The following is a 16,265-nucleotide window of genomic DNA, read 5'->3' as shown; positions in this document are numbered from 1 at the left end:
GTCCCTGATTTTCACCACCAATTCCTTGCATCTGATTGGTTAAGAGCCAATTAGTGATAATCACTAACAAAACTTGTCATGAAATGCTCCCTGTATCTGCCCATTTTCAATCCATTTCACATCCTTTCAACATTAACTATCCATGACTGACACTACAATGTTTAAATTTTCACATAATAAAAATACATAACATTTAAAAGGCACTTGCTACGGGTTTCTAAGCGCACAGTGTTCTGTTTATGGTTTATACTTGGGAGGATAAAATCCTTTTTTAGTATAACAAATCGTTTTTTCACATTTCAGATTTTTATTATTAAATTCATATCATTAAAACATTTTGATTGGCTATTTCTTTTTTTTTTTTAGGGGGGGAGCTTTTCATTTAAAAGAGCAAATCTATTACGATTCTGCAAATAAATAAACCTTTTTCTGTACATGATGCATTTTCATTTCTATGAATTTCAATGAATACTGCATTTTATCAAAATAGAAACCAACAGGAAAAATAATTAAGTTTTCCCCTATCAAGCTAATCTATTCATTCACCATCATACAAGAACCAAATGTTTGCGTGCATTCTGTATCCATCATGCCACCATGAACTCTGAGAGATCAGGCGAGGCACCGACAATGATAGATAGATCTAACGAGGTTAGGACTTCAACATAGGCTTGTCCTGAGGGAGTCCAGTTCATATCCCACAATGGTTTATAATTCCCCATCAATCATTACAATACAATGCATGAACCATAGTAGTGAAGCGAAATGTCAAATTTCAGAGACAGCACCCAATAAAATTTCCAAAAAAATCTTTCCATGGATATAAGAAACCATTTCTTCAGCCGAATGGTCATCAGGAACCAAATGAGAACTCTCACAGACAGCACCCAATAGACTTGCCCAAAGTTGTTCCAGACTGGATGGAGAAAACCACTTCTTTTGCCAAAATGTCATGGGAGTGTTAGGAAAATCTACCAAAACATGCACTTTCAAATCTGACGGACCGCACGGCACCCGCTGGATATAGGAAACCATTTCTTTAGCCACATTGACACTGTTGGAAAAATCTACCAATCACTGTCCTACCCAGACAGAAAATGGATGAATGAGCAGGCTAGCATCACTTCATGTCAAGCTTCAGGACCTGGCTGACAAGCTTCTCTGACATGATAATTGGAACTACATAAGCAAGAAGGAACTAATTCTACGATTGTCTGCAAATTATGCATTGTATGATCACTGCAAGGAAGTGAAAGACTCACCAATTCGCATTAAGAGATTTTTTAAATAGCACCATATCATACGCAAATTGATCATTGAGTGGAGGCCCTTCTCCAGTAACTGGTAATGTTCAGCATGTACCTTAACCCTATCTAGCCTGGGTAGGGGGGTGGGGCTTATTTTTAGCCCCACATGATATTTTTCGTGATCAATCTGTAAAGATCAGGACACATTTAATGAAATATTTCTTATGCAAATTTTAAGACAAAATTCACAATGCGATGGTATGCAGTTACAAAGTTTGGCAACGTTTTGTAAGTGCATATCAGATCCAAAATTGCTAAAACCTGTGATTTAATTTGAAAAATTCACTGCAATTTCTGTATGTAGCCAAAATTAATAAATGTATCATCATTTTTACCTTTGCTGTTTACAAGCTATTGATTTCATGTATTTATGACTGAAAATAGAGATGACAACTTTCATTGACAAAAAAAATTGATGACAACCCACTGTCTATGTAATTTCAAAATAGCCTGGGCTATGTAGGGTTAAACACAGTGGCCCGTATTCTGAAGTCAGGTTTAACTGTCTTAGACCATGGTCTAACTCTGTGCTAAAATTATGGGAAGCCAAAAGTGTCAAAATTTTTATTAAGTTATATGTTTCTGATGTTTGCTGGGCTCTTTCCTGATTCTTCAATGGTGAAAACAATCATCTATTTATACTTCCTAGACAATTATGAATGATTTGAGAGCCAAATGAGCTGAAATATGATATCTCTACTGTAAGTGATTTATGTAACTGGCTATCCATACTTCAACCACAACTTTAAGCCTGAGTTTAAGTTAAACCTGACATGAGAATACGGGCCAGAAAGTTCCCTTCACTTTTAGGGATTACATTTCTGAATGCCTGAACATGATGAAGATTCCTCTGAACAGGAAATCTATTCAAAATTCATTCCAAAGAAAGAGCGTTTTCTCCTGGACACAGAAAATGAATATTGACAAAGACTTAAAGAATCTGCCTTTATAGAATTCAAACAAGTAGATTGTGGTTTAAAAAGTAGAGTTACAAAGCCAGAAAATGTATCAGATGTATTCCCTTTTGGTGGCAAGATCGGCACGCATGAGGAGCAAAAAATAGTCTTTGTTGTCTCTGAATCTATAATACCAAGACTTCAGATTGCCTTTCATTCCATCAGAGTCAAATGAATCCGGGAAAATCCAATAAACACAGGAAAATATCAAATGGCTGGAAAAGACAAAAATTACTAACTGGAACTAGATCCACTGAGAATTCCTCTAATGCCACCAGAAAGAGGCCAACACTCTCACAAGATATTAGCATTTGTGAGTCCAAGAGGCGTGTGAATTGTAAAGAGGTCTTGAAGAGCTCTGGATATCATGCGTAAGCTGAAAGGAACACCATTCCCTGTGGTCACACAGTACTTGAAGATTATCGCAACATTACCCAATTCCAAACACCAAATATAAAGATGACACACGCAACTGAAATAAACTTCTGAAAGTCAGCAGCACTCTTTTCATCACCAGTTCCTCTGTCTTCTCTTTGTGCAGAAAAAATGGTTACCTGCTCCATATGGAGAGCAAACCAGGTTTTGATCGATCTTATCAATGCCACTTAGCTCCAAAGCCATATTGGCTAAACTGCTCCGTCAATATTTCAAATACAATATGGATAATGGGTCAACTTGAAACACTACATTGGCAAGGCTCTAGAAGTAAAAATTTGACATTGCACTTCTGAAACAAGATTCATACATGTATATTGCTCTGATTGAAGGAGCATTTTTTTTTACACATTGTGGAAAAAAACATTGAAGTGCACACCCTCATAAAAATTGTTGAAAATTTTATATCCGAAGTTGAAGATTTGGGCAGACAAACCAATTTTTAGGTCCTACCATCTATCATCACATATCTAAACATTCGTGCAGTCCACATTATCTCTTCACATTCATGATGTCATGATGGATACACACTCGGCACTTGTACAAACGCTATGTTTTTGGTGGTGCCTTTGGCATTAGCACAAACATGAGGTTTATGTAGGTACATGGTAAAATGACCGCAGTAAGTGTGGAATAATACTGTACAGTGTATTTCAAATTGAAATGACACATACAGAAAAGGAGTATATATTGCAAAATAATTCACATTGCTCTTTCATTGCTCTACAGCTAAAAAAAATGGATCAATGTCTGTATATATAAATTTCTTATAAAAATTGTTTAAATTCTTAGCACATTAAATCAGTCATGGAATGTATAATGTTGCAACAATGTGAAACAAAGATAAAGTTAGAGCAACAGCTGGCACAAATAGTACTGGGAGGTATATAAAGAAAGACAGAAATCCTGATATGGGTAAAATTGCCGCCCAATATTTTCTATTGCCCTCAATAAATTACTGGGAAACCTATTGCATTGTCTCACATACTTTAGGCAACACAAAATCATAATTAAAGCACTTACATTGTGGTAAGTTGTATACCATGCACCACATTGTCCAGTGTCCTTCTCTGCACACTGAAAAATAGATCTCTTGGTAGTGATGTCACTAATTGTGTGATTCTGGCAAGAAGACCTCAGCTCAAACCAGACAGGAAGCCATGCTTGTAAGGTTTAGGGCCTACCACCATCAATCGAGGTCAACTGCTATGGTCCTGCAACTTGAATAAGTCTTCCAGGCTGCTGGTCTTACAATTTTTTTTTTAAAAGGAAAAAATACACCTCACGAATACAAAGCAAGTATAGTATATAGCACAGACAATTGTACACTGTAGGGCAGGTCCAAGCTATCTGACATAGATGTAAAGGCCACCGCACACCTTTTGATTGTTCTGCGACCCGATTTCCGAGAAAAACGTTGGGTACATGTGACATCTTGCTGTACAAAGTCATCCTACCAATACTCATATTGAAATATGTGACTATACTAGCATCATCGTTTGCATTGAAAAATGAACATCTAGTTGAAGTGATGTCACAGCAATCATACAATTTACTACAAATTAAAGTCAATTTGGCCTTTACTAATAAAAAAATAAAGGTTTAAAATCAGCCAAAATTATTTAGTATACTCACAGTTAATTTTAAGCCTCGAAAAAAAAGGTAGTTGTTATTCACATTTCAGAAAGTTAACAATATGTGATTTGCTCCAAAATCAGATTGTGTACCATTCGAAAGGTGTGCGGAGGCCTTAAGAAACAAATTAAAGAGGTGTTTCACAAAAAGTTAAGTGTGATTAAATTTCTACTTGCGTGTGGAAAATAACAGGGCCCCGTCTTACATAGAGTTGCGGTTAATCCTATCAATTGCAACTATGGAAAGCCAGCAAAGTTAACATATAAAATGCATGTTTGTTAAAAAAAATGTCTAGATATGAATGTATACATGTATCTTGATTTCTTGACAATTTGGTGAGTTATCCTTCGTTCACGAAGGACATTTTGCAAATTTCCTGTGGAAAAAATTATGAAACTAATGGATTTCCATAGAGTTACGATTGATTACGATTATACTGTGTATATCAAATATCATGAGCATGTTAATGCTTCAGCATGACTTGACTTTAGGTCAGATTTTGTTTTTTGTGAAACATTCCTAGAATTTTTTTGCTAAACAATAACAAGTGGAACGCCTCTGGCTGTCTCGCCTGCATTAAGCGATTCAATATAACAGCAGCGCTGACTTTGAAAACGGCTATTGATTACTCACAAAAGAAAACACTCATATGATAATGAAATACTATGTCCATTGACCCAACATGAACTTTGACTATGATCATGTGACCTATGACATGTGCAATACAATCATTCATACTCGATTACCCTTACGTAGAATATATTTCATGAACTATATGTGTAGATCCATAAACTTTCTAAGTTCTGATGCCAATTCAACAAATTCCCCCAACACGGACAAAGTTCATTGACCTTAAATGACCCTTTGATCTTGGTCATGTAACCTGAAACACGCACAGGATATTCAGGGATACATGGTTACTCTTATGTCCAAGTTTCATGAACTAGACCTATAAACTTTTAAAGTTATGACAATTCCACAAATACCCCCTAACATGGTCAAAGTTTGTTGACCTTTGACCTTGGTCATGTGACCTAAAACTCAAGCAGGATCTTCAGTGATACACTATCACCATTATGTGTAAGTTTCATGAACTAGGTCCAAATACATTCTAAGTTATGAGGACATTTCAAAAACTTAACCTTGGTTAAGAATTCTATGTTGACGATGTCGTCGCCGTTGGAAAAGAGGCCCCTATAGTCTCCCTCTGCTATGCAGGCGAGACAATAAAAAGGAAAGTAAAATATCAAATAATATGAAAGCACTTTCTAACTCAATTATAATACTAGACCTATCTAAAGTGGGTTTTTGTCTTAACCTGGGTTGAGTGACACAGATTTAAAGGTGAGAACTGATCCCTCAAACAGTTCGAGGACAAGTCATTTCACTATGATATTCAGAAATACTTCATCACCCTTATGTGTAAGTTTCATGAACTAGATCTATATACTTTCTAAGTTATGATGTCCTTCAAAAAACTTAACCTTAGGTTAAGATTTGATGTTGATGAAGCCGCCGCCATCAGAAAATCAGCGCCTATACATGTAGTCTCGCTCTGCTATATGACGAGACAAAAATCAATGAAAAGCAAGTAAAAAAACAAAAAGGAAATTGCAGTTTCAAACTAATTAAAAAAATATTGTCTTGATATCGCAATTTTTTTCACGAACATTTGATAACAACACCAAGAATAGTTTCTACACCAAAAATTTGGACAATTTGACCCTTTTTTTTAAGGCAAAAAGTATACAAATTATGCATAAATTAGCATACATAATCAATAGAAATTTTCAAAAACAAATAAAATTATACAATATGTAGACTAAGTCCAAGGCAATGTGCATGCAAACTATCAGCTCTCACAACACCTCCATAGTATGCATCCAATAATAAAACAACAGATACAATTCAGAAACAATGACATGTCAGCAAAGAGATAATAGCTTGGACCTGCTGCATGGAACTGCACAAAAGTCATCATAAGAAACATAACAATAGTGTCGCTAAGGCAAGCACATAATACTCCCGCCCGTAACGGGGAAAATGGAGTTATTGTTCAAGCAAGAAAAGTGGAAGGTGGTGACTTCACCTTTGACCTTTTGACCTCAAAATCAATAGGCTTCCTGGGATCCATGCTAGTATCATACACACCAAATTATATGAGCCTAGGTTAAGTTAAATTAAAGTTATCTTGTTTACAAGGACTTCAGAAGGGTAAGATGAAAACATGTCAGTGTGACCTTGACCTTTGACCTTTTGACCCTCAAAATCCATAGGCTTCCTGGGATCCATGCTAGTATCATACACACCATATTATATGAGCCTAGGTTAAGTTAAACTAAAGTTATCTCGTTTACAAGGACTTCAGAAGGGTAAGATGGAAACCTGTCAGTGTGACCTTGACCTTTTGACCTCAAAATCCATAGGCTTCCTGGGATCCATGCTAGTATCATACATACCAAATTATATGAGCCTAGGTTAAGTTAAACTAAAGTTACCGCATTTACAAGGACTGCAGAAGGGTAGTATGAAAACATGTCACTGTGACATTGACCTTTGACCTAAAAAAATAAATAGGCTTCCTTGGATCTATGCTAATATCATACACACCAAATTATATGAGCCTAGATTAAGTTAAACTGAAGTTATCATGTTTACAAGGACTGCAGAAGGGTAAGATGACAATATGTCACTGTGACCTTGACCTTTGACCTCAAAATCAATTATATGAGACTAGGTTAAGTCAAACGGAAGTTATCGCATTTACAAGGAAAAGTTAACGGACGGACAGACAGACGGACGGACACTGAACGTGATACCATAATACGTCCTGTCTAGGACGGGCGTATAAATATGGGTTCATACAGCAAAAATGAATATATACAGTCTCATATTTGATAAAACAAATTCTGAATAAACTGATAATTGGTTTAATCAATTTGATATACCAGTATATAATTTTCAAACCAGACACTCCCTCTAGGAGAAGATGACTTCAAGAATGCTGTTATCTCCTTGTCTCTGGTAGACTTATCTCTCTCATTTTTAGTTGGCAGATGGTTAACATCAGATTGGGGTGCATCCATGTTGTACACTAAGTGATAAGACTGCGAGAGTAAAGTGAAAGAAAAAAAAAAAATAGTCAGTTATTGTTTAGCGCATAACACATTATGAATAGCGTCTCCATGCGCTTCCAAAGGACTTGGATATTATTACCCCGGCTGTAGCTCAAGCAGCTAGCTCCCAGCGCTCGGCGTTTCAAGGAATAAATTCCTGCCAGGTACCCATTCACCTCACCTGGGTTGAGTGCAGCACAATGTGGATAAATTTCTTGCTGAAGGAAACTACGCCATGGCTGGGATTTGAACCCACGACCCTCTGTTTCAAAGTCCGGAGACTAATCCACTGGGCCACAAGGCTCCACATTATTTGAACAACATTCCTTTTTCTCAGAAATATCTGCATTGGGAAAAATGCACTTAATGGTAATTCAGTGTGATTATACAGAAACACTTTTTCAACGAGTTGGCATATACAACACTTTAAAACTTCACTTGCTTATTTAGTATTTTACATTAGATATCTTTTAGCAAAGACATCTGAATATTGCAATTTAAGGCATAATGTTCATTTCCCCAGATATACATGTATGTATATTTGCAACTTTTGTTCCATGACTAAATTGCTGCTTTCCATGACTTCCCATGACGTCCCAGGAGTTATGTAGAATTTGGGATGTCACAAAACTGGGAAAAATGGAAATCATGAACACCAATTATAATAGCAGAGTATGATCACAGAGTATGAGAGTTGCGAAACACAGCAAACTGGAAAGCTGCCATAGCCAAGAGGTAACTGCAATTCCATGACTTTTCACTTGGGTCGTTTTTAGAATCATATGGACTTGGCATTCTTAAATTCATATACATGGTAGACTTCTGTAGTAAGTAGTAAAGGAATGAGGGCGCTATGATATGAATGTAAGAAAAGTCCTGACTTCGGCTTTTCTTACACTCATACCAGATTTTCCTCCTTTATTATAAAAGGCATTTCTGAGATGATTTCAGATTTATCATTAATACACAAGATGAGTCATTGTATAAGGAACAATTTCCCATATTTAACTCAATTTTGCCAAAAATTGGACTTGGGCCGTTTTTATATTCAGATACTCAATTGCTAAGCTCTGTGTGACACAGCCTAGATGTTATATGAACACTACGCTTTGAGACATCCGTTTGAGATGATAAAAAAGACATTGGGTGATTTTGGTGTCAACGTTTTAGTGCTGGTATCGCCCTGATTTTTAAATCAGCACAGAACACAGCACAGAGCAGATATTAAATTTTTGTGATGTGTGATTTCGTTTTTTGAAGTTCAGATACCGTCCACCTAATGATTTTGGGGTATCCCTTCTTGAGATTGTTTCTTTCTTTCTAGGCGTCATAAGAGTCTTGCATGTAAACTTTAATGTTGACCTGAAAATGACCTTTGACCTTACCATGTGACCTCCGACTGCAGCATAACATGCAGGTCCCCCAAGTCCATCTACCATCCAAGTTTGGTTGAAAAGTTACTTACGGTTGCGGAGTTAGGTGTCATAAGAGTCTTGCATGTAAACTTTAACGTTGACCTGAAAATGACCTTTGACCTTACCATGTGACCTCCGACTGCAGCATAACATGCAGGTCCCCCAAGTCCATCTACCATCCAAGTTTGGTTGAAAAGTGACATACGGTTGTAAAGTTATGTGTCATAAGGCTTGTGACGGACGGACGACATTTGGATCTCCAAGTATCGCCTTCACCTCTGGTGGGCGAGACAAAAACCACCATAACCAGTCATTCAATGGGTTTTGTTTTGATATGCAACAAAATAAAACAAGAGTCTTAATGACCACCATGCTTCCGACTTTTGGGCCGATCAAAATTCCCTGATTTTTCCCTCATTTGAGGTATTTTTCCCTGAACTGATGTATTTTCAAAAATCTAATTCCCTGATTTTTCCTGACTGGAAAAAGTGAATTTTCCCTGATATCCCTGTTATACTGATTACGAAGGATAGGCTAAAGCATCGATAATTCTGGGTTCATTATTTTCTGGGGATGCACTCTGTAGACAATAATTGTAAACCTGCCTAACTTACCACTGGTTCTGGTGGCATATTGCAGCGCATTTTCTGGACCATTGACCCAAGTTTGTTGAGTTCATCCTCCAGCATGGCAACAAATTTTCCCTAATCTTGCTACATATTCCCTGCTTCCCGTTAGGCCACTTCTGCCAGATGAACCCTTGATTCCAGGGACTTGTTCTAGTGAATAGCACTATATGCCCTCTGTAAAGACAAATATCAAAATACAATAAAATTCAATTCTCAATTCTGAAGTGAAATGGCTCTGTAAGTCTCATGTGCAGGATTAATGACTGTGATATTGAAATACCAAGCATTTTCTGTTTTCCATTTTATAGAAAATTGTTTAGGAAAACAAGTCCTATTTCCTTAAACAATGCTCATCTTTGATTCATTAAACAAATGGACTGCCAACCATAACTAACAAAGAATTTATGCTGTGCTGATCATCCACAAAACAGAGCGTTGCAAAGTCAGACAACTACCATGCAAACATCTTCATCTGCTAAAATCACTGAAATTCAGCATTATTTTAATCCATTGCCCTACTGGAACCAGACAGTTCATGTATGACGGATCCACTAGACAAAAGGTAAGGCGGTATTCTGAGGTCATTTTATCTTTAAAATATTTTATTTTATCTCTTAAAATGAAATTGGTATTCTGAGATGACATTTTATCTCTTAGATAAAATATCAAATTTTATCTAGCGTAGCTTTTTATCTTGTGTATCTAAAGATTATACCCCACAGAGCAGAGCCTACATAGATACATCAATTGCATATCAAGCAATTGATACACATATATATGTGCTTGCGCCCATGTTACTTTGAAGAAAAGATAAAAGTTACTTAAAATAGGGTGGGGGCTCTTTTATCTCTGTGATGTCCGTTTCAGCTTTGTTTCTAAGCGAATTAGCTCTAAATGCTTGAACAAAAATAAAGAAAAATTATATAATCGTTGAGAGAAATACCTTAACATTATTCCCCTATAATGAGAAATTATTTCATAAGATTTTTCTTGCTAATATTGTCTTTGAAATGATTCTTGTAATGATGTGATATTGTCATCGCAAAAAGGATGAGAGTATTGTCATTTTTCTAAAAGAAATTTCTGGAGAGACGCGTTAGCGTATAGTGCAAGCATATTGAATTCAATAAATTGCCGCAATCTTGCACCTTTGCCACACCTCCCGGCGGAATGGATTTTTATTGGTTGAATGAGATGAGACTGCTATAAAACAATGTTTCTCATTGGATATTGCTTCAAAAATAGGTGTGTCTTACAGAGATAAAATGGTTCTCAGAATACTGAGATTTTAAGGGTAATTTATCTCATTGATTTTAATAGAGATAAAAAAATATTTAATTTTATCTGAGATAAAATGGATCTCAGAATACCACCCCAGAACTTTATTATCCCTCGATCCTTTTCTTTGATTGAAGTATCATATCAAACCTTTTGAGGCATTTTTTTTTTTTTGAAGTTGAAATGATTTTGGGGCATCCCATTTTTAGATTTTCATTTTTACTAACTCATACATGAATGGCTTATTGCCAAAGTTACAACAAGTGGAAGATTTTATGTTATTAATTTATGTTAAAATATCCTATATAATTTTAAGTTTCGTTCTTCTGGGACACACTGTGAAGACAATTAGGAAATATTGGATGGCCTTGAGTGGGATGCATACAAATATTGTTCTTCAGCGAGTAACAATATTTCAATGCATCCCAGGAAAATTGGTCATCCAATATATTTTAGATACCCCCACAAATTTAAACATAAATTAATAAAGCCAAAAAAATGTTTTCATTCATCATTTTATGTCAATCCTGTAAATCACGAGGATATTTCATTGTGACGTAATAGCTTCATGGGCATAATCATTTATTATTAGCACATAAATTAGCTGTACTGTCGCGTCATCTGCATAATTATGAAAAGCGCAACTAATACACAATGCAATTTCATTGTGACGTAACAATAGCTTCATGCGCACAATCATTTATTAACCAATGATAATCTTATGGGCAGGGCAAAATATTCATTTCATCCAATATGGAAAATATTGGATGGTTTTCATAGGCATACACATTAAAAATCAGTTTTAACATTTTGTCTCTTTGAAACAACCTCGTCAGACGTCAAAAAATATCTGCGCCTCTAAAACCCTATGCATCTAAATAATAATGATAAATACTGCACAACTTACCAATGGTTTCTGGGCATGTTCTGGACATCTGACCTGAATTTCTTGAGTTCATCCTCCAGCATGACGGCAGCTTTTTCTTGATCTATCTCCATATTTTGCGCTTCCGGCTGGGCCACTTCTGCCAGATGGAACCTCTTTTCTAGGTCTGTGTTCTTGTGAATAGTGCTCTATATACCATCTGTAGTGAACATAAATTTAAGAGAAAACTTAGTTCTTTGTTCTGAAGTGGAATGACTCTTAATAATCTCACCTGCTTTACACAAATCAATATACACAGAATTGATGACTTTGTGACCCATAGAAAGTGTCTCCAGTTATTTCTACTGATACCAGCAATCTCCGACCTTAAAGGAAAATGAAACCTTTGGAACAAGATAACTTGTACGAAAACAGGAAAATCAAAGAAACAGGACAACAAACGTTTGAGAAAGATTGATTAAATAATACGAAATTTGTGAGCATTGGAAATTATTGTAATGTAGATCCTCCAATTGGCACTGCGACAAAGATGTGTGATGCCACATGTGAACAACTTTCCAGTTTAATAATTTATATTTCACTTAAACTGCCCTTTTATGACATCCATCAGTAGATCATGTATTCTTTCTATAGGAGGGCATGCAATACAGATTTTCAAAGAATACATTAGGATGAAGAGATCACATAAGATAGAGCAAAATAGACATTTTGGGGGTATTTTATAGTCCATCAAACGGAAAGTTGGTCACCTGTGACATCACACATCTTTGTCGCACTGCCGAGAGCTCCATAGCATTAGTGATCGCCATATTCAATTGCTTATAAATTTCTCATTATTTTACTGATTTAAGAGTGTACGTCAGTTATATTGCTTTATTCCTTTTGCTTCACTGGCTTATTCTTAATTCAATTTAATTTTTATCTGCTTATTGCTCTTTTATCATCTTTGCGCATGGGTGGTCGTATTCTTGTAAGTTATGCCGTGGCGCAGGGATCTTTGATCAGACGGGAGTTCTGAAGGGGTGGTGCCTACTCTTTTTCGAGTGCCCCCATCCCCTTTGGTCATCCCTTCCGCTTATTGCTCCCTGATACCATTGACCATTGATCTCTGTTTTTTTAGGAATGATTTCCTTATGTCCCTATTCAAGTTTTGAAAATACTTCTCCAAAATCCCCTACTTTCATTCTCTTTTCCTTTTTTTTCTCACTTCCGGTTGGAACTTGGAGTCGAACCTCTTGCTTCAGAACAAGACATCTCCAGTCAGTCGCCTTACTCACTGAGCTAGCAGGAATTGTTGAAAGCCATGGGTTTCATAATGGTTATCAGCCAATATTATGACTAGTATAGTCTCCAAGAGTATTGGGTATTTCTTTTTCTGACGAAATAAACCAATGTCATTGGGAATTACACACACTTGATATTTTGACGGAATAAAGCCATATTTTGGTATGTATCCAACTTTTCCTTCCTAAATCTCTTAATATGTTAGATAATTCACGATAAACCTCCATGATAAACCTCACATGATTAACAGTTTTCCCACCAAAATAATCACAAAATCGGCGGGAAATTATTATAATTATATTATGGATTCTCAGATAACTGATTTGGTTATGTAATCGAAGGAGCCAGTTATTGAGTTTTCATAACTTGATCTAGTTGTTTCAGCTTTCGTTTTGAGAGTTGATCTTGTAATGGGATGAGAGATGCCTGCGTGTGTTGCTGTGATGTTTCATCTAATTTTTAAGTTTGACAATGTTTTTTCGCTTTGAAATTTTATTCATTTCTAAAACATTTTAGTTTTCTAACAGTTGTTGAAATATATTTAAAAAACCGAAATATCCTTAAGATTTTTGTTAGATGAATGGATTTTTTTTGTTTACTTGAAGTTTGAATTTTTCCTCTTTCTTTTTCCTATCCTTCTTTCATCATCTTTCTATCCTTCCCGCCTGCCTTTTTTGCTCCATCTATCTTTCCTATAGCTTTCTTTCCTGATCCTTTCTCTCTGTTCATCTTTCCTTCTTTCTCTTACTTTCCTTCTTTTTTAAATTTCCTTTTTTAATTCCTTCATTCTTTCTTTTCTTAAACTTTTTTTGCTTCCTTCTCCCTTCCGCTCCTTTTTCTTTTCGTTCTATCTCTCCTTCCATTATTTTCTTTCTTTTTTCATTCCCTCCTCCTTCATTCTTTCCTCCCTCTCTTTCATCCTTTCTTTCATTTTTCTCCTTTTTTCCTTCTAATTCATTTCCCTTATTCTTTCTTTCTTTCCCTTCCTTCCTTTTTTTTTTGTTCTTTATTTTTCTTTCAAAGAATGAAACATTTTTCTTTCCTTCCTCCTTTTTTCTCACTTTCTTTTTTCCTTTCTCCCCTTTTTTCTTTTACACATTCATTCATCTTCCCTTCCTTTCTTTTTTTATTCATTTCAATAGTCAACGCAAACTTTTTCTTTCCTTTATTCTTTCTTTCATCCTTCTTTTATTCTAAGTGGTTTTGAAGAGGAGGGAAATGAGGGGTAGATGAATATCAACAGGTTAATTGCCGTTTTATGGCAGGACTTGAATCACAAGGAGTAATTAGACAGTATTATGTTTTTAATACAATTCTATTGATTTTTTATAATTCATGTTATCGAAAATATTCATTTATCATCTCTAGGAAACTGTCTAAAAGTGGCAGAGTGGTTTTGAAGAGGAGGGAAATGAGGGGTAGATGAATATCAACGGATTAATTGCCGTTTTATTTTACAGGGGGGACTTGGATCACGAAGAATAGCATTTCAATGCGATTCTATTGATTTAATAATTCATATTATTGAAAATCTTTCTAAAAGTGGCACAGTGATTTTGAAGAGGAGGGAAATGAGGGGTACATGAATATCAGCGGATTAATTCGGAGCGAGGGGGACTTGAATCATGAGGAGTAATTATACAGAAATTAATGTTCTTTTTACCTGACGAAATAAAGCGTTGGAGACTGTTATGCAATTTGACTTATTTAGTAAAAAGGTGACAGACAAAATAAAGCATAATTGTGAGAAACATGAAAAGAGATTTATTTAGCATAAAAAGTATAGTAGACGACAAAATAAGGACTGAAAAGAAGTAGATGCAATTCTGATTTATTTAGTAAATTAGGAATCGACGAAAATGGAGATTAAAGAGGGACAGTGCTAGATGATTTATTTTAATAGTAAAAACGAAATAGACAAAATAAAGCAAAATTTTAATTGTCAGATAAACACGAAAGAGACAATCCTGATTTATTTACTATTAAAAGTACTAGTTGACAAAATAAAGCAATAAATAGAGACTGAAAAAGAAGTAGATGCAATTTTGATTTATTTAGTAAATTAGGAATCGACGAAATAAAAGCAATGGAGACTGAAGAGGGATTGGCCTAGATGCTATTTTGATATTTAGAAAAAACGTAATAGACGAAATAAAGTAAAAAACTTAATTTTAATTGTCAGAAACACGTACATGTATTGCGACTGCGAGGTTGGTAGAGACAGGTAGGACATAGCCTTGAGGACTTCGTGATGATATTTTTTAATATTTTGACATATACTTCTTCATCACGAAGCCTTGACACTCTTCCCATAGACGCATAAGTGATGTTACAAAACGCAGTTTTGAAGAACGATTTATAGATAAAAATTATTATTTAACAAATACTAAAAATTTAATACGTGATTATAAATAATTTTCATAATAACGGGGTACTAATAATTATTTATAATCCGTATTAAATTTTAGTATTTGTTAAATAATAATTTTTATCTATAAACTGTTCTTCAAAATGGCATTTTGTAACATCGCTAATCGAAGGTACATCATAACGAAGCAGTTCAAGGGTCAGGCCTATTGTATTTGCTTTGTTGACAAACGGATCGAGGGATCTACACGAGATTGGTCTGGTAAGAAACCTCTCATTTTTGCCATTTATATTGAAATAATGTTTATCCCTTTATACGCATTAGGCGTATGAAGGTTCATAGATAAATAAAATTCACCCGTACAAACCGATTTCACCCTCTAACTATGGATTTCCTAGGGAAATCCATTCGGGTGTGTAAGTCTTGCTTATGCGTCTATGGGAAGAGTTTCAAGGCTTCGTGATGTAGTAAGTATACGTCAAAATATTAAAAAATATCATCATGAAGTCCTCAAGCCAAGGCTAGGTAGGACATGTTTTACATTGTGAAAAAATGTCAGTGGATCTGAGTCACCAGGGACTTGGATCACGATAATGCCGCATATTCATGAAACCTTCAACAAACTTTGCTTTTACATTGGGCTCCCTCATATCTAGCCTGGAGGCTTCTGGGAAGTAAAAGTCATCTACTATACGTAGGCTTACTCCCATGAAGCCTGGCACGGCAAAGCATAGGCCCACACGAAGGAGAATATTTGGAGACAACAATGTTGCTCCAAAATACTTGATTTTTTTAACTTGCTTATCACACAATTTTGTAAATGGAAAAGAAGTTAATTTCCCCCCATTAGGCACTTATAACGTTTATTTTACACTAATAATTATACAAATATTAAGAAAAATCATATAAGAAGATGAGCAGATACTCACCGATGATCTTGTCGCCATATTTCCGTC

At 35.5% G+C, this 16,265-nt stretch overlaps 1 long non-coding RNA gene across 1 annotated transcript; it reads right to left on the bottom strand.

Annotated features, from left to right (window-relative positions):
• Window positions 1-315: 315 nt before the first annotated feature.
• On the bottom strand, window positions 316-11,860 carry LOC135154236 (uncharacterized). Its single transcript, XR_010293622.1, has 3 exons — window positions 11,679-11,860; window positions 9,479-9,667; window positions 316-7,440 (listed from the first exon to the last, which is right to left on the bottom strand). It is a non-coding gene; the product is annotated as an uncharacterized LOC135154236 (long non-coding RNA).
• Between the last annotated feature and the right edge of the window lie 4,405 nt (window positions 11,861-16,265).

This window comes from Lytechinus pictus, chromosome 5, assembly GCF_037042905.1.
Source record: "Lytechinus pictus isolate F3 Inbred chromosome 5, Lp3.0, whole genome shotgun sequence".
Taxonomy (NCBI): Eukaryota; Metazoa; Echinodermata; class Echinoidea; order Temnopleuroida; family Toxopneustidae; genus Lytechinus; species Lytechinus pictus.
The sequence above is the reverse complement of the archived record's forward strand: the minus strand, read 5'-3'. Positions and strand labels throughout refer to the sequence as shown.